The following is a 19974-nucleotide window of genomic DNA, read 5'->3' on the forward strand; positions in this document are numbered from 1 at the left end:
CTGACTGTGGCCATGCTGGAGCACTGCCTTTAGTAGAAGAAATCAATCCCAGAACTTATTCTTTGTAAGCCTAGTATTTATTCTATCAGTTTCTGTTGCCAAACCGCTAAGTTATCTGGACGTAAACACACCAAAATTGGTTGTCAAACTATGGTGGGGGTGGCAGGGGCAATCACATACACACACACACACATATATATGATGGGCTTCTTTCAGTTTCCATCTACCAAATCCACTCACAAAGCTTTGGTCAGCTATAGCAGAAGACAATTGCCCAAGGTGCCATGTAGTGGGATTGAACCTGAAACCATGTGGTTGGGAAGCAAGCTTCTTACCACACAGCCACGCCTGCACCTATACACACACACATATTAAAGGAGAAGGATCAGAAGTCTAATATGGAACCCAGCTCCAGCCTCAGCCATGAGTTCGGAACCTAACAGGTGACCAATCATTGCACTTGCACAATGTACCGATTCGCTTAGATCACCAGTGAACTAAACCCCTCATATTCTTTATGTGTATATATATATATATATATATATATATACACATACATATATATATATATATATATATAACCTACACCAATGTCGCATAACCAGCCCACTCAAAAGTACCTTGGATCATAGGGTGACATGGTGTGCTTGAGGTGACCTAATGAGTCAAGTACATCAACATCAAAATCAAATCAAATGGAAATTGTCATTGTGACTCCCATGCTGATAGCATCTAAAAAGCACCATCCGATTGTGGTCGATGCCAGCCTCCTCTGGCCCGTGGCAGTGGCATCCAGCTGTAGAAACACTGCCAGATCAGATTGGGGCCTGGTGCAGCCTCCTGGCTTCCCAGACCCCAGTCGAACCATTCAACCCATGCCAGCATAGAAAAATGGACGTTTATCAATGATGATGATGATGATATATATGCATTCATGCACACACATGTATGCATAAAGTAATGTCACACCTGGAGGGCATGTCTTCATGGATTTCCTGTCAACAAGACTGACCTCTGTCTCACCTTGACCTTTTACTAATTTACAACACCAACTTTCCTCCCTAAATTTTGAGCACACTTTCAGGCATACTCCTACTCCAGTACCAAGGTCACATGTGAAACCTACTCTGACCACACCCATCACCATCATAATTAACTGTGTGCAGAGAGGGGGGTCACTTGAATTGCTAAAAAGAGCAACTAAATCTCCTTCAAATCACATTGTCAGCAAATAGTATATATACCTTTTCATGTCCACCACAAATCCTACAACCAACAACAAGAACACCCCCCACACAGCACTGCCATCATGAAGGATTAACAATAATAATGAAATTATTGTATACAGTGCTCAGGTGCACCACAACTTGTCAGAAAGTGCATCTAAAGTGTATGCAGTAACGTACAAATGTCTGGAAAGCGAACAATGTATGAGTCAGATACAACAAATATCTAATAAGAAATAATTGTGGTGAGGAAAAGACAACCTTAAATCAACGACTTTTTCCTTCAACCCTTTCAATACCAACCCGGCTGGAACCAGCTCTGGCTTTGAGTAGAAATGTCTTGTTTTCAAAAGTTCTGAATTAAAATCTTCCACCAAACCTTAGTCACAGTTTATGTTCCTAATACTAGCTTAATGATAACCAAGTTATTTTACTAAATTCTTTGTTATATTTAAAATTAATTGAAAGAAACACAGAGCACCTCAACAGAAATATGGTAACGAAAGGGTTAAATAGTTTTGTCAAGGATGGGAGATCACTCCAGATATATTTTGGTCCTTATTAGGCCTTCTCAACAGAACATAGGTTTCCCTGTACTTGCCAAAGGAGCAGTGAGCAGAGAGTCATTAGGTGCAATGTTGTAGATGGGGATGTGTGAAAATTAGTATATTTGAATAAAAAATAAATAAATAAATCACCAAGGTTAATTATGATTAATACTGGTGATTCACTGGTTTATTAAGAAGTTGTGTCACACTTTCTCAAGTATCATGTACAGCATGCTTCCACAGCTGACATCAAATAGGAAGTTGTCATCATCATCATCATCATTTAACATCTGTTTTCCATGCTGGTATGGGTTGGACAGTTAGACAGAAAGGCAAGGCCAGGAGCCACACCAGGTCCTATTCTGTTTTAGCATGGTTTCCATAGCTGAATACCCTTCCTAACGTCAACCACTTTACAAGGTACACCAGGTGCTTTTTATGGGGCACCAGCACTGAGAGTGGAAGGGGAGTAGTATTGAAGGGGTGTGGCTTTTGGCCAGTTGAAAGTTTTATGGTATAGGGAAGACAGATGTAGCCATATTGCGGTTCACCTATCGCAGTTGGTAGTGTTTTGCATTTATAATAAAATAAATATATACAAATTATAAAAATAATAAAATAGAATATACAGTGCAGTACCGTTTCTACTTCACAGATTTTCACTAATCATGGGGGGTTGGGGGTTGGAACATAACATCCACGACAGTCGAGGGATTGCAGTATATATATATATATGGATGTTCTCAAAATTACAGCTGTGACTTTCAACTTCTTACCAGAAGGCAGTTAAGAGACATATGAAATAAAGAATTCAACATTTCAGGGTCTTATTCCTCAGACTGTGTTTAAGAGAGAGAGAGAGAAACCCAAACATTCCCTTTAACATCATCCCCGTCCCCATTATTTTAATGTCCCCTTTTCCATGTTTGCATGGGCCAGAAAGAGTTTGTTGAGGCAGATTTTCCACAGCCAGATACCTTTACTGTCACAACCTTCATCCCTTTACGAAAACAAGGGTAATCCATTCTCCATGGCCAGACATGTTTTCCATGGAAGGACGACTGCTAACAAATAACATCACTTACATGATGAGATGATGCTTATTTACAAGCATCACATAATGTCAAAACAACACTAAACATGGCATATATACATACATTTTATCTATCTATCCACCACCACCACCACCACCATCATCATTATTCAACGTCTGTTTTCAATGCTGGTGTGGCTTGGACAGTTTCACAGGAGCTGCACCAGGCCCCAACTGCCTGCTTTAGCATGGTTTCCATGGCAGGATAACCTTCTTAATGCCAACCACTTTACAGAGTGCACTGGGTGCAATTTATTAAGCGCTGGTGCAGCTGTTTTTCATGTGACACCAGCACCAGTTGGGGTCGCCAAGTAACTTGCAAAACAAGGACCTCTTAGTTGACAGAGGGAGTGGCACTGTGGGAAGTGGTTGGATGCCAGGGTCAGGGTGAGTTGTCTTACATAAAGGATTTCTGTTGGCTCCCAGATTTTACTGGGGAGTCAATTAGATGTCCACCCCAACCACTGCATTCTACAAAACAAAATAACATTTTTAACAGAGTTGATGCAAAGTGAAGTCAAATACATATCCAATTATTATTATTACTATTAACAATAATAATAATAATAATAATAATAGTATAGGATGGCGAGCTGGCAGAATTGTTAGCACGCCAGGCGAAATGCTTAGCACTACGTTCTGAGTTCAAATTCCACTGAGGTTGACTTTGCCTTTCATCCTTTCGGGGTTGATTAAATAAGTACCAGTTACGCACTGGGTCGATGTAATCGACTTAATCCCTTTGTCTGTTCTTGTTTGTCCCCTCTATGTGGGCAATAAAGAAATAAATAATAACAATAGTTTATAACATAGACAAAATGGTTGGCACTTGGAAGGGTATCCAGCTGTAAAAACCATTCCAAAACTGACCTCACCTGTGCGAGCGCCGTGTAAAAAGCACTAAGTCCACTCTACTAAGTGGTTGGTGTTAGGAAGAGCGTCCAGCTGTAAAAACCCTGCTAAACACAGAGGCTCCTGCCTGGCCAGCTCCTGTCAAACCATCCACCTCATGTCGGCATGGAAGGCAGACGTTAAATGATGATGATGATAACACAATGGCAAACATTCTGTGAAGAGTAATCATCTATTTACATCAACCCCAGTACACAACTGGTACTTCACTTTATCAACCTCCCTGAGAAAGTCAGCCCCAGCAAGATATGAACCCAGAACACGAAGACACAGAAGCAAACCCTACAAACTGTTTAGTCTGACCCTTCCACAATCCTGCCATTGATTGCTCATACCTAATTAACGATGATAATGCTGTAACACACTTGTAGTGATATCTGTATCTCTTCAGGATCGATAGAGCACTCGACAAAATGTCTCGTGGTCTTTAGTTACGGTGCTTTATGCTTTCAGTTGAAATCGTATTGAGATCAATATTGCCTGTTATCTTTCTGAGAGCCAACAAAATAAATACCAGTCATGTGCTGGGGTTAATATAACTGAATATCCCCCACCCCTACTATTTCGGGGTATATGCCAGTATAGGAAATTATTATTATTATTATTGTCAAAATCAGTGGATTGGCAAAGTTGTCATTTATGGACAAAATGCCTCAAGGAGTTGGCGTGGGTGTGTTGTTAAAAATATCACTTGGCAACCACATGGTCTCAGGTTCAATCCCACTGCATGGCACATTGGACGTCCTCTATTACAGCCCCAGGATGACCAAAGACTTGTGAACAGATTTGGTAGATAAAAACTGTGTGGAAGCCCACTGTAAATATATCATCATCATCATCATATATGCGTACGTGTATGTGTGTGCATATTTGTATCATGTATGTCCCTCACCACTGAATGCCAATCGGTGTTGGTTTGTTCACATCCCTGTATGTACCGGGGTCAATCTGATTAAACCCTTCAAGGTGGTGCCCCAGCATGGTCGCAGTCCAATGACTGAAACAAGTAAAAAATAAAACAAGAAAGATATGTTCTGCGTTGAAGTCCTTCCAAGTCGGACTTCACCCTTCGTCCATCCAAACTTAATAAAACCAGAACCAGTTTTGATACAAACATTTTGTTCATTTAACCCTTCATTAAAATTCCTGGCATTTTTTCTTTTGCATCCATTTTAGAAAACTTCAACATTTGTAACACTTAGTTATGTCCCTTTATAGCCTGAGTTCAAATTCTGCTCAGATCAATTTATGAACTCCCATCTTTCTGGGGCTGATCTGATAAAATACAGGCAGGGTCGAGACCTGGCTTTAATTCCCATTTGGTGATAAGTAACTTCATTTACTACCATAAGACTGTTATTATGGACCTTCCAGCTATGACCATCCCTTCTCTTAAAAGTATATAGGACTACATTGTCGAATGTGTCTTTCTTTTTTACAATGATGGTAGGGTGTGATTTAAGGGAGATTTAGCTGCTTTATCTAGTAGATCAAGTAGGCTTCCTAATTGGCTCAACTTTCTTAATGTACCAATTAAATACTAGGATAAAATTCCAATGATCGTTTCTTCCCTTTTGTCCCTGAGTTAGGGATCATCATTAGTACTGCCGTATCACTGGATCTGTTGGGGGTGGGGCATACACACCACATATTTGACAGTAAGTTGCAATAATCCTCTTCCAGTTTAACTCTTTACATTTTCGTAAGTTTGTCCCAAACGTCCATGCTTCTTTTCAGACTTTTAGCTAATCCTTATCTCATATGTCCCGACCTAAATGCAGGAGGCTTAGCCAACCAACAAACATTGAGGAAACTGTGGCATTCATGGCTTTTCTCTAAATGCACTGGATACTATATCTATTTCTATTTCTTTACTACCCACAAGGGGCTAAACACAGAGAGGACAAACAAGGATAGACAAACGGATTAAGTCGATTATATCGACCCCAGTGCGCAACTGGTACTTAATTTATCGACCCGAAAAGATAAAAGGCTAAGTCGACATCGGTGGAATTTGAACTCAGAACATAACGGCAGACAAAATACCGCTAAGCATTTCGCCCGGCGTGCTAACGTTTCTGCCAGCTTGCTGCCTTACTGGATACTATACCAAGCTGCAGTTTAGCCCTATACTGATGGTAATGGTAGGAAGAAATGGTATTCGTGGCTACCCGCAAGGTATCACACACACACACACACACTAGCAAGCAGTTTGCTTGTGCAAAATGCTATCAATCAAAGGCTTTGTGGTTTTGCGGTAAGAAGTTTGCTTTCCAACCTAATGGTTCCAGGTTCAGTCCCACTGCATAGCACCTTGGACAGCCAAAGCCTTGCGAGTGGATCTGGCAGATGGAAACTGAAAGAAACCTGTCGCATGTGTGTGTGTGTCCCACCACTGCTTGGCAACTGGTGCTGGTGTGTTTAAGTCCCCGTAACTTAACAGAACCAAATAAGTACCAAGGTTTAATAAAAGTACTGAGGTCAATTCATGAAGGTGGTGCCCCAGCATGGCCACAGCCTAATGGACTGAAACAAGTAAAAGATAAAAGATAGAAGCAATCAGATGCCAGTTGGTCCCAGGAGTCGTGAGGAGAGAATATGCACCAAATGACAGTAATGTTACTAGACTGTGAAGTTGTGGCTTTCATGGTTTTCCTCCAAATACTATGACAGAGGCCACACTTTGCAAGTTGTGGTCTTCATGACTGACTGTTTGTGCAGACAGGAATTTAGGGTCTCTGAGAATAAAAGGGAGGTGAACACAACCATAGGCGCTGGTGTGACTGTGTGGTGAGAAGTTTGCCTCCCACCCACAAGGTTCCACGTTCATTCCCACTGCATGGCACCTTGGGTAATGGTCTTCAACTATATAGCCTTCAGAGTGGATTTGGCAGATGGAAACTGAAAGAAGCCTGTTGTATATATCTATGTATGTGTGTCTTTGTGTCTATGTTTGTCCCCCCAACCACCATTTGACAACAGGTGTCGGTTTGTTTCCATCCCTATTACTTAGTGGTTTGGCAATGGAGACCGATAGAATAAGTACCAGGGTTTATAAAAATAAATAATGGTGTTCATGTATTCTTCAGGGTGGTGCCCCAGCATGGCCACAGTCTAATGACTGAAACAAGGAAAAAATAAAATATGGGGTAGAATTGGTTCGTTTCACAGTGACCCCAGGTAAGGATAAAATAAGAGGTTGTGATGTTCATGCCACTCCCAAATACATTGAGAAATTGGAGCTGATGAGGGGAGCCCTTACGTGGTTACTTGATTCACTAGAAGGAGCAGTCAAAATCTGAAATCACACCCTACAATCATTGTAGAAGTGCCACATACCTCTGAAAAGGGGTGGTCACAGTAGGAAGGTCTTCAATAACAATATTATGGAAGTGAAACCAGGTCTTGACCTTGCCTGACCTCTGACCCCACCACAGCAGGGAAGAGAGGGAATGTAGTCTATAAGTTCTCCAGCAATATATCACTGCTATTAATTTAATGGGGATCAGCTGTGAAGTGTTTCTTTAACTGTTTTAATAACATCGGACGAGTGGAAAATGAGAGTGTGTGGTATTCATGCATTTCTAGGGTGGGGGGAGAAGTGAATAGAAACTTAAACTTTGTTGAACCAATGGGCTCCTAGAAATAGCAACCGAATTTCCCTCAGATCGTACTTTACTGTCTTTAGAAAAGGAAGGACACATTGGATAACAATCCTAGACAACACAGGACTGCGGAATGGCCACGGTTGGGATACCTTTGATCATTGACCTGCTCATTCAGAGTTCACCTGCAACAAGAACTAGAACATACGAGCCGGTAACTGGTCCCCGAACCGGCTAGAAATAACAGCCAAATTTTCCCTACAATTACATCTGACCGTCTTATATAAGAACACGTTAGAAAATGTATTTCAGGCTACATTTGTATGTAAATAGAAAAAAAAGGCGAGACTGTCACGACTGGAATATCTCTTCATCATAGACCGATTCGATTATGGTTGACCTGGTGTCAAACAATAACAACAAACGATGTTTTGGCCCGATTCGTTCGGTCGACTCCCAACATGCCAGAGGTGTCTGCCGTTTCAGAGATGACCTATGGCTACAACAACAACAACAGCAACTCAGACAACACGAAACGAAAACGAAGAACACTGAAAGGTTATGTCTCCCAGAAAGTGGACAGTGAACAAAGCTAAATCTGGGAAACTTAGTGTCACAACCATCTTTCGCCTTTCTATCTATCGATTTCTCAGCTTATCTATCTACCTATCTTATCTGTCTGCCTGTCTATTTCTCTCTCTCTCTCTCTATCTATCTATCTATCTATCTATCTATCTATCTATCTCTCTCTCTATCTATCTATCTATCTATCTATCTATCTATCTATCTATCTATCTATCTGTTTATCCGTCTATCTCTCTGTGTATCCGTCCATCTATCCCTCTTTCTCCTGTCAGTCTATCTGTCTATCTATCCATGTCAATCTTTCTATCTGTCTATCATGTGAATTTACAGAATGTGTGTGTGTATATGTGTGTGTGTGTGTGTGTAGCTGAGATAGTTATCATATAGGACACAGATAAAACATTAAGACAGCAGATATATGTACGTAAAGAAGAGCATCTGATATTTAGATGGGGGTGGTGGAGGTAATACTTTTCATACTACTACTACTACTACTACTACTACTAATAATAATAATAATAATAACAATAATAATAATAAATAACATTAATAATAAACAAGGTATTTCTAATTTAGGCAGAAGACCAGCAGTTTTGAAGGGAAGGTAGTGGTTAGGTCGTACTATCATCGGTCCCAGTACTCGATGGATACTGATTTTATCGGCCCTGGAAGGATGGAAGGCAAAGTTGACCTCGCCGGGATTTGAACGCAAACCGCACAGAGCCGGACGGCAGAAAGACCGCAAAACATTTCGTCCGAAGCTCTTGACGATTCTACCAAATCACCACCTTTTATATAATAACAATAACAACAATAATAATAATAATATATTAAATGATATTAATAAGAATAATAATAATAACAACGGAGGTGGGAAAGAAGTTGCAGAAATTTTGAGAGATGCCATAGGAAGGTGTGAGATGTTCCCTTCTCCCCGCCCCAAGGTAAGCAAAGTGGTTTGTACTAGGAATCGAAACCCGGGTCGTGGATGGATGAGTGTTGTCGCTTATATTATGATGCCTGCCACCACAACCACCAGTACCAGTAGTAGTAGTAATAGTAGTACAACTAGTAATACCAACTATGTGTGTATACATTTATATATAGATATATATACATATATAGATAGATATATATACATGTATACACATACATGCACACACATATATACATATATATGTGTGTGTGTGTATGTGTATATATATATATATGTATATATATGTTTAGAGAGAGCGATAGGGATGTACAGAATAAGGATGAGGTGCGTGATGAAGACGAAGAAAAGAATTGAGGAGTAAAAAAAATCGTTACGTACAACAGCAAGGTGTGAGGAGAGTCGCCATGTCACAGCTTTCGTTTCTGTTGGTGTGTTGGAGGGGAGGGGGAGGTTCGCGCGCGCGTGTATGAGTGTGTGTGTATTTGTGTGAGTATGTATGTGTTTGTATGCGTGTGTTGTGTGCGAGGGGGGAAGAAAGCGGTGGAGATTGAGAGAGGAAGGGGAGGATGTTTTAGATAGAGATGGGAAAGGGAGGGAGGCTTATGTATGTGTGTAGAGAGAGAGAGGGGGAGTGTTTAGATAGAGAGAGAAAGGAATGTGCAGAGATAGAAACCACAGAGAGAGGAGGGGGTAGAGGTGTTAAGATAGAAAAGGATAAGTATGTTTCAAAAGAGAGAGGGGGTGTTTGTTTAAAATAGAGAGGAAAGAAGATAAACAAACGCTGGTTGAGATAAAGAAAGAGTAAAAGACAGAGAGAGGGGCGCTTAAATAGATAAGGGGAGTAAGTTTTTCGATAAAGAAAGGGTTGCAGACAGAGAGAGTGTTGTGGTAGGTAGACAATATAGAGAGAGGGTGGCTTTTAAAGAAAGACAGGGTAGCAGGTAGTGAGTGAGTGTTAAATAGATAATAGAGAGAGGATGGGTTGGAGAGAGAGTGGGAGAGATGATATAGCAGGAGGATGTTTGAGATAAAGAGAGACTGCCAGATATAGAGAGGGTGTTAAATAGATAATAATAACACAGGGGGAGAACGGTTTAGATAAAGAGAGTGGTGGAGAGAGGTAGAAAGATGACATAGAGAGGGGGTGTGTGCTGGGAGAGTGTGGCTGTGGTGGTGGTGGGGGGAGGCAGAGTAACAATAGCCTCCATGGTTGTTGTCAACGAACACCATCGGTCCTCTTTCTCAGTAGATGTGTGTGTGTGTGTGTGTGTGTATATATGGACGTATGTTTATACACAGTTGTGTGTGTGTGTTTATTCCTCTGTCTTCATTATCAGTCAATCGCCCTCGGCAATTTTTTTTTTTCTTTTACGCCATCACCGCTGCTCCCACCACCACCACCACTGCTGCCTCCTCCTCCTCCGCCGCCGCCATCATCTTTTGCATTCGAGCCAATGAGGGGAGCCTCTAGGTGGTTGCGAGACATGCTAGAAATAGCATCGACAATCTCGCCTAAAATCATTCCCTTACAGTCTTTACCTAAAGACGTGACACACTAGAGAATGTATTCAATCTTATATACTCCTATATAACACGGGATGGCCATGGCTGTGATGCCTTTGATTGTAGGTCAGTTCAATCGCGTTAGGCCCGGGGCTAAACAACATCAAAGTGTACACGAGGCAACGACGGAGCCTCTTCATGGTCGTTAGATCTGCTAGAAATAGCAGTCACAACACCATCAACACGCCAAACTGTGTTAAAAAAGGCGAAGGATACGTTAGATAAATATAGTTCTAGATATACTATGCCGGAAATAGAAAAAGGAATTGTCACGGAAGGAACGTCTTTGATCAGTGCTGACCTTGGACTAAGCAACACAAACTGCATGAACCAATGAGGGAACTTTTAAGCGGTCATTCGACCTGCTAGAAATAGCAGCAATATCTACAACCAAATCACACTATGCCTTCGAAAAAGGACACACTGGACAGTGAAGTCCTAGATATAAGAAACAGACGTGATGGTCATAACTGGAGCGCCTGTAGCCATAAGTCGTCTGATCTATCAGGGCTCACATGTGGTTTAACAACAGCTGATGATGATTATGGGTGATGGTGGTGGTATTGTAATGATGATGTTGATGACGATGACAATTTTGATGATGATGGTAATGATTTATTTCAATGAGGGATGAAACTAATTAATCTTGGGGTAGTTAGCAATACCGAATTGATTAGAACTGAGAACAGACGACGCACCAGACTAGAGAGATGACCCTGGATTATTTAGTCACAGTCTGTCCCCAATACAATGGACTGGAGGGGGGGGACACCCATGGACGCCTGCTGTAGGAAGCATTCATAGCCATGGGGTTGTTAACGTAGTAAATACAGTGAACCAAGAAATTTTGATCGAGTGGCTGCGTGGTAAGTAGCTTGCTTCCCAACCACATGGTTCCGGGTTCAGTCCCACTGCGTGGCACCTTGGGCAAGTGTCTTCTGCTATGGCCTCGGGCCGACCAAAACCTTGTGAGTGGGTTTGGTAGACGGAAACTGAAAGAAACCCGTCGTATATATGTTTCTGTGTGTGTTTGTCCCCCCCCCCCCCAACATCGCTTAACAACCGATGCTAGTGTGTTTACGTCCATGTAACTTAGCGGTTCGGCAAAAGAGACCTAAAGAATAAGTACTAGACTTACAAAGAATAAGTCCTGGGATCGATTTGCTCGACTAAAGGCCGTGCTCCAGCATGGCCGCAGTCAAATGACTGAAAAAATTAATAGAATAATTAAAGCTACACCCTTAATGAGGAGGAGAAAAATCATTATCTTAATGCTTAATTAAATTTTTTGACGAGGTTAAGTGTTGTCTATTTTACACCAGGGAACCTGTAAATGGTGGCTAAACGTGCTAAACATAGCAGCTAAAATTCTTACATATCATATCTTACTGTCTTAAAAACAGACGAACACACTGGACAATTTAGTCCTTGATATACTATGTTGGACAGGTAGGACAGTTACAGGTAGAGCGTCTTTGACCATGGGTCAGTTTGATCAGTACCGATTGTTGGGGAGGAGGGGAGAGCGTTTTATACAAAGGTCAATTAGATCGACCCTCAGTACGTAAATGGTACTTAGTTTATCGATCCTGAAAAGATGAAAGGCAAAGTTGACCTCGGCAGAATTTGAACTCAAAACATAGACAGACAAAATACCGCTAAGCATTCTTTTCTATTCTAGGCACAAGGCCTGAAATTTTTGTGGAGGGGGCCAGTCAATTAGATTGACCCCAGTATGTAGCTGGTACTTAATTTATCAACCTTGAAAGGATAAAAGGCAAAGGCGACCTCAACGGAATTTGAACTCAGAACATAAAGACAGACGAAATACCACCAAACATTTTACCCGGTGTGCTAACGCTTCTGCCAGCTCGCTGCCTTGTGCATGTAAATATTGGATGGAAAAAGTTGAGGGCTGCCAGTGGGAATTGAACCCACATCTACAGTATACATGAGAGGTATTCTATCTCTAAACCAAAGTGATCCTTTGAATTTCTCTTCCCATTTTGCTTTTCTGAAAAGGGACTCAACAGCTCCAATCTCACATGACATCCGTTTTCCCTTGCTTTCATGAGTTGGACAGGTATTGGTCTTGTCACACAAGAACCATCCACTCGGATCCCTCGTCACATCTTCAAATAGCTGTCCTCCTCTTTATACATCCATCTTCATGTCTTTACCAATCTTCTTTCATCACATCCGATTCCACTTATACCCAGTTTTTTTCTCTTGGCTCGTTTGGGATCTACCTTGGAAGCACTCCGTCGGTTACGACGATGAGAGTTCCGGTTGATCCGATCAACGGAACAGCCTGCTCGTGAAATTAACGTGTAAGTGGCTGAGCACTCCACAGACACGTGTACCCTTAACGTAATTCTCGGGGATATTCAGCGTGACACAGAGAGTGACAAGGCCGGCCCCTTGAAATACAAGTACAGCAGAAACAGGAAGTAAGAGTGAGAGAAAGTTGTGGTGAAAGAGTACAGCAGGGATCACCACCATCCCCTGCAGGAGCCTTGTGGAACTTTTAGGTGTTTTCGCTCAATAAACACTCACAACGCCTGGTCTGGGAATCGAAACCGTGATCCTACGACCACGAGTTCGCTGCCCTAACCACTGGGCCATTGCGCCTCCACTTGTGATCTACCATTCATAGACCCTAACACTGCTTACCCAGCAGAGCATGCTCACCTCATTTCTTTGAAGCTTTGACAAATTCTCAGCATTCACTGTGTGCATAGATGTGGACATGGCTACACGGTAAGAAGTTTGCTTCCCAACCACATGGCTCTGGGTTCAATTCCACTGCATGGTACCTTGAGCAAATGCCTTTTACTTTAAACTCAGGCTGAACAAAGCCTTGTGAGTGGATCTCGTAGATGGAAACTGAAAGAAGCCCATTGTATGTGTGTGTGTGTATGTATGTATATATATATATATATATTATATATATATATATATATATATATAGATAGATACAAATATAGATGTGTGTGTGTGTCTTTGTGTCTGTTTGTCTCTCACCACCACTTAAAAACTGGTGTTGCTGTGTTTATGTCTCCATAACTTAGCAGTCTGACAAAAGAGACCGACAGAATAAGTACCAGGCTTTAAAAAAAATACAGTAAGTACGGAGGTCGATTAATTCAACTAACAGGTCTTCAAGGCAGTGCCCCAGCATGGCCACAGTCTAATGACTGAAACATGTAGAAGATAGAAGATTCCCTGTCCATGTTTCACCACCAGGCAACATCACACATTATCTACAAGCCTTGTACAATCTTCCCTTTACTCTCAGAGTGAAAAACAGAGGTAGAGGCCCCTTGTTGCCAACAGAAGCAAAAACTCCCTGAACTATTTCCACCCAATTTTCATCCTTTCCCTGACTCACACCTACGTGCTCCACGGATATTCGTCTCTGACTTTGCCTCCACCTCTATCCATGTGCCACTCACCCCTCCCACAAACTGACCTACCTCCCCCACCACTTCTCTTCTCTTTCCCATTCCTATAATTCAAGGGTTTCTCATGACACATCACCACCACCACCACCACCACCTGCCTTCTTTTCTAATTGAGGTAACCAAGTGTCTCCCATACAATCAGCCGACCCCTGTTCCTGTCCCCCATCATACTATATATCCTCTCATCACCTGGCATTAAACCACCCGCTTCAATACTATGCTACTTTGCCCCCCAAGCTGAGTGGTGGCAGGGGGGGACTCTTCCAAGTTTCTTGGTAACTTCACTAGTGCCAGTGCCACACAAAAAGCACCCAGTACCCCCTGTAAAGTGGTTGGCATTAGGAAGGGCATCCCCTGGTTTGCCAGCTCCTATTGAACTATCCAACCCATGGAAAACAGACGGTAAATGATGATGACGATGACAATGTTGTGATGATGATGATGATGACGACAACGACGACGATGAAGATGATACTATACTCTCTGAACATCCACTTTGACTATCAGTTAAGGCCCCATCAGTCAGAGAAAATATCAATTACTTCTCAGGTCCCTTCTGAGGTTTAAAACAGATATATTTAACGCACCCTGTGAACAGCACTGAGACATCTGCCATATATAAAGTATATGCTCACCCCGCCACCATCAACAACCCGTGACCCCCCACCCCCACTACATCCCATAGTTATTGTTTACATTGATTTGTTCAGGAGGAAGTGGTTGTGCCCATGGTCGTCCAAGCCCTCCACCTAACCACGGTAACCAGCTACCAATGTTCCACTTAACCCTTTAGCATTTAATCTGGCCAGATCCAGCCAAAATATTCTACTTGCTCTATGTTCAAACTGGCCAGATCTGACCTTTCCTACCTATGCTAAAATATCATTTCAAACATTGGTAACAAAAGCACTCAGAGAGTGCAAACCTCTGCCCAGGCAACACCAACATCCTCTTGACGATTAGCCAGAGATGATTTTTAAAATGAGAATATCTGAAATAAACTCGATTGCTCTCACAAACGAGAATACTAATAATGAAGCCGAAGCGACTGCTCTCAAAAATTTTTTTAAAAACTGGAAAAATAATCCAGAATCCTTGTCTGGTACTGGATCAATCCCAAAATCTAATCAGTTTGTGCCAGTCATGAGGCCAAACATCACTGAAAGTTTCATCCGAATCCATCCAGCAGTTCTTGAGATATCTTGTCCACGGACAAACAAACAAACACAACTGAAAACAATACCTCCGCCTTCGCTAAGGCAGAGGTGATAATCACATCATCAGGATCTGAAGATTACAATATAATGCAGAATAAATTCTAAACAATGTGAATAGATAAGCATTACATTTGACTGGGTAAGCTCAAGACAAAAGGGTTAAACATCTACAGGTCAAAATATAAGCAGGGAGGAAATTTCAGTGGGAGGGCATTCTGGAGAAGAAAGATAGGGCATAGTGGTTGGTGTTGTCTTGGTAGTGATGGTGAGAGGAAGGGGAGGAAAGATGAGCGAGTTGGGTGTTGCTGAGTGGCAATGGTATGAAATGGGTTGAAGGCGGCGAACTAGCAGAATCCTTAGCACGCCGGGCGAGATGCTTAGTGGTATTTCGTCTGCCGCTACGTTCTGAGTTCAAATTCCACTGAGGTCAACTTTGCCTATCATCTTTTCGGGGTCGATTAAATAAGTACCAGTTACGCCCTAGGATCAATGTAATTGACTTAATCCGTTTGTCTGTCCTTGTTTGTCCCCTCTGTGTTTCGCCCCTTGTGGGTAGTAAAGAAATAGGTATGAAATGGGTTGGGTTTGAAGAGGATCAGAGGCCTCTTTAGTAGTGGTAGACTGGACAGAGTGAGGAGACACAGCATGTCTGGGAAGGAGGGGAAGAGGTTGGGAGTGTTGTAGCAAGCACCTTCACACGGATCAGTCGATTCCTAATTATTTGGGTGTGATTTCAGGTGTTTATGGTGTGCAAGTGGTCTGTGAGTGTGTGTGTTTGTGTGTGTAAATATGCATAGAAGCAGCACCACCCTCCCCAAATGTGGTAGCAGCATTCTATTGTGGGGTTTCCCTTGAGCCTTGTAAAGGAATTTACGAATTGTTGGCTGGGATGAAGTATTTTCTATCCTTGAATAAGAAGGAAAGTGATGGACACACATCGTTTGCTGGGTTATGGCTCAACAATAGGGTTTATCTAAAATTTCTCAAAGGCAAGAACTCCCCGGTGAATCATCTTCATTATCCTCATCATTATCATCATCACCATTTACCTCTTTAGTGTTCGCATTATTCTACCAAAATTAATGCCACTCCATCTACATTGTTCTGAACTAATCATGCATTATCTTGTAGCTATGAGATTTTGATGAGGTAGCTGTTAATTTTTAAAACGACATTGTAGGGCTGGTGTGAGAGACCAGATCTGGCCAGTTTGAACATAAAACAGGCAGAATACTTTTGGTCAGATATGGCCGGTTTAAATGCTAAAGGATTAATGTCCATTTTCCATGCTAGCATGGGTTTGATGGTTTAAGAAGAGATGGCAAGGCCAAGAGCCATACTAGGTTCCATAGTCTGTTCTGGGCATGATTTCTACCACTGGATGCCCTTAATAATGTCGACAGTGGCAGCTTGTAGATAAAATTAGTGGGGGTTCTGCTTCAGAGAATTTTTAGCCATTGTTTTAATATTGTGTAAAAGGAAACAAACATATAAAAAGAAAATTTATACATAAACTTGATCAATTCACTGCCAAGAAGTGTGTTTAATTTTTTCACTGAACATCACTGCAAATTCCCCCTTGTTTTTCAAAAATCCCCCCTAAATCACAAAATACAGTGGGGGACATGTGCCCTATTTTTCAAATCCTGGCAGCAACACACTTAGTTGTTAGTTGATAGAGCACCAGTAAAATCAATTCTTACATAAACTTTAAAAACTCCACAGAGGTTGTTGATGGTTTCTGTTATGTAGGAGTCCTAAATAGCTACACAGGATGGGGTTACAAGAGGTACAGTGGCCAGAATAACAAGAGGACGGAAAAAGTTCAAGGAGTTATTTCCTCTGTTGGTAACAAAAGGATTATCTGTTTGATAGAGAGGGACAGGATAATAATTTAATTCTACACTTTATGACATTCAAGAATATAAACACATTCTTAAGCACAACACACATGGAGCCAAAAAGAAACACTACCTTTCACCAGCACACAAGGGTCAGCACTGCACGAATGACAGTGCTCTCTTTCCCTAGTGTGAAGCTTCCTATCTCAGACATGTGAGCATGTGCATAACTCGCTAGAACTGTGAAGTGCACAATTCTATACAAGGATTTTGTATTTTTTTCATAAACTAGGGGATGGCTACTGACATTAAAGCTTAAGGGTTATATAATGTACAAGAATAAAGAGAGAATTAAAGAAAAAAAGGACTCATTATATTGAATGTTATCGATAATATTGAGTGGAAATAGGGGGTGCTGCAGTCCTGCAGGGCCTATACATGAGCTGCCACTGAATGCTAACTGCTTTAAAGAGTGTACTGGGTGCTTTTTATGTGCCCCCGCCCACAACAGTGCTTTTCAAAATGAATACCATTAAGAAGTAGTTTTTCTTAGATCTGACTTCATGCGAGACTGGCAGAGAACTCTTGCAGGTGAATCCCCTTCACCAGAAGGAACAGACTCAACACTGCTGCATATATACAATATATATACATGCATATGTGGGTACAGGACATCACAAACAGTAAACATGAAAACGAAAACAAAACAGTTGAATACACAAACAATGAGAGAAACAAATAGAAAACAGGACAAATAACATAAAGAACAACCCTTCATCAGTTGTCGGGTGTCCATCTACTCCTCATTTCGAGCATTGTGTGTGTATATATATATGCACACACACACACACAATGGGCTTCAGTTCCCATCTACCAAATCCACTCACAAGGCTTTGGTCATGAAAGGGCTTTTAGCAGAAATCACTTGCCCAAGGTGCCACACAGTGGGACTGAGCCTGAAACCATGTGATTGGGAAATAAACTTCTAACCACAAAGCAATGACTGCACCTCAAATACATACATACATATACGCATACACAAATACATACATAAATACACACACACACATATATATATATATGACTGGAGCCTGGTGCAGCCCCTGGCTTACCAGACCCCGGTCAAACCGTCCAACTCGTGCTAGCGTGGAAAACGGACGTTAAACGATGATGATGATGATGATGATGATATATATATATATATATATATATATATATATATACATACATAAATACACACATATTACACACTCTCCTGTCTTAGAAAGAACTTTTTCTTCATCCATTCCCTTCCGGTCATTTCAAAATGTAACCACATGTGAATCGTTGGCGATTTTCTTCCTCTGTTTACCCTTCTTTTGGACTTTTCTCTATTTCTGAAGAAGAGCTTTGCTCAAAACATAAGATCCTCTTTCTTTCCTTTCCTAAGAGTCTTTATTACAGTATTTGTGTCAAGTCCTCACGTTGTTGTTTTTTCTTGTTGGTTCTTCTTTGCTTGGATTCACCATATATATAGTTAAAATTCTAATTATATTTGGATATAAACCTTGAAGGATGCTGTGTAAAGCACTTCCACATTTATTGGCTACCTGATGTTAGCATCAGTAGTAATGCATGTGCTTATCAAAACAACTGTAGTGGATTTGAATAAAGAACTACATGAATAATTCCATTTTCTCTCTCTGATCTATTTACACACACACACACACACACACCATATCAACCCATGCCAACATGAGAAACAAACACTAAATAATGATGATGATGATGGTGGTGATACTCACTTTCTCACACACAAACACACAAAGTGGAATCAGAAATTTTCCCAGCGAGGCTTAAAGAAAAACTGCAACATCTCTCCAGTAAATAATACATTTCCTCTATCATTTATTGTGATGTATCATTCCCTTCAAAATGGTCCCCTTGGGAATATACACGATAAGCCCAGCATGGCTTTGATAACTCCAAAACAATGCGGAAGTGTTGTTGCTGAAGGTCACCAAATACCCCCTGCAGTTCCCTAAGAATTTCATCCGTCATTTCTAGGTGGCATCACTTCAGGAATCACAGAACAGCCACAGAGGAATAAGTTAGGCAAATATGGAGGGTGTGGAAGAACTTCTGGGAGATAAACTTTGGTGCAACATGATGGATGTTTAGGTTTCCCGAGAGAATTTCCTGGCAGACTCCAGGAAATCAACAATGGTCCTCAAGGATGAGATGAAATTTTTTTCCTTATTTTTTAACTTTTTTGATCATGGTTACTCACTCTGAACACTTAGCAACCTGAATCAACCCTTCAGTCAACCTTGAAATACACATAAAACCCCAAAGGCTGTGTTTCACCTAATGGATGTCAGCCGAGACTCTGATGAAGCATTTCAAGGGTTCCAGTAGTAGATTCGTTCAACTTCATACAAAACTTGATGCAGGCAACATTGCTCAAATTGTCATGTATTATAAAAATAGTACAAATAGTAGAATTCTTCTAAAACAACACTGTTAAGAACCTTGTGTAATAATCAAACACAGGCAGAGCATATAAAGCATGTTTGCAGGGTGGTAAGCAGGCAGAATCGTTAGCACGCCGGGCGAAATGCTTAGCGGTATTTCGTTTGCCGCTACGTTCTGAGTTCAAATTCCGCCATGGTCGACTTTGCCTTTCATCCTTTCAGGGTCGATAAATTAAGTACCAGTTACGCACTGGGGTTGATGTAATCGACTTAATCCGTTTGTCTGTCCTTGTTTGTCCCCTCTATGTTTAGCCCCTTGTGGGTAGTAAAGTAATATAAAGCACGTTTGCAGGCTGGCACAGTGATATGGCAGCAATGATGGTCAGATTCACATATTTTCCTACAGTACAATCACAGCATGGGCGGTCTAGAAATTTTCTGATAAAACCTTGTAGGTGTGTGTGCGTGTGTGTGTGTGTGTGTGTGTGTGTAAATGAAAATTGTAGTAGAAGACATGACTGAGAACAAAA

At 41.4% G+C, this 19974-nt stretch overlaps 1 protein-coding gene across 3 annotated transcripts in view; it reads right to left on the bottom strand.

Moving 5' to 3' along the window:
- Positions 1-19974, bottom strand: part of LOC115218829 (zinc finger protein 2 homolog) — a 72687-nt gene that overhangs the window by 11095 nt on the left and 41618 nt on the right. The window contains exon 1 of one of the 3 annotated variants that reach the window (XM_036509341.1): positions 9285-9442. The exons of the other annotated variants lie outside the window; for them this stretch is intronic. The gene's annotated coding sequence lies outside the window, so the exon portion shown is untranslated. Of the gene's footprint in view, positions 1-9284; positions 9443-19974 lie in introns of those variants that run through there. 3 annotated transcript variants of the gene reach the window in all.

Source organism: Octopus sinensis, linkage group LG14, assembly GCF_006345805.1.
Source record: "Octopus sinensis linkage group LG14, ASM634580v1, whole genome shotgun sequence".
Classification (NCBI taxonomy): Eukaryota; Metazoa; Mollusca; class Cephalopoda; order Octopoda; family Octopodidae; genus Octopus; species Octopus sinensis.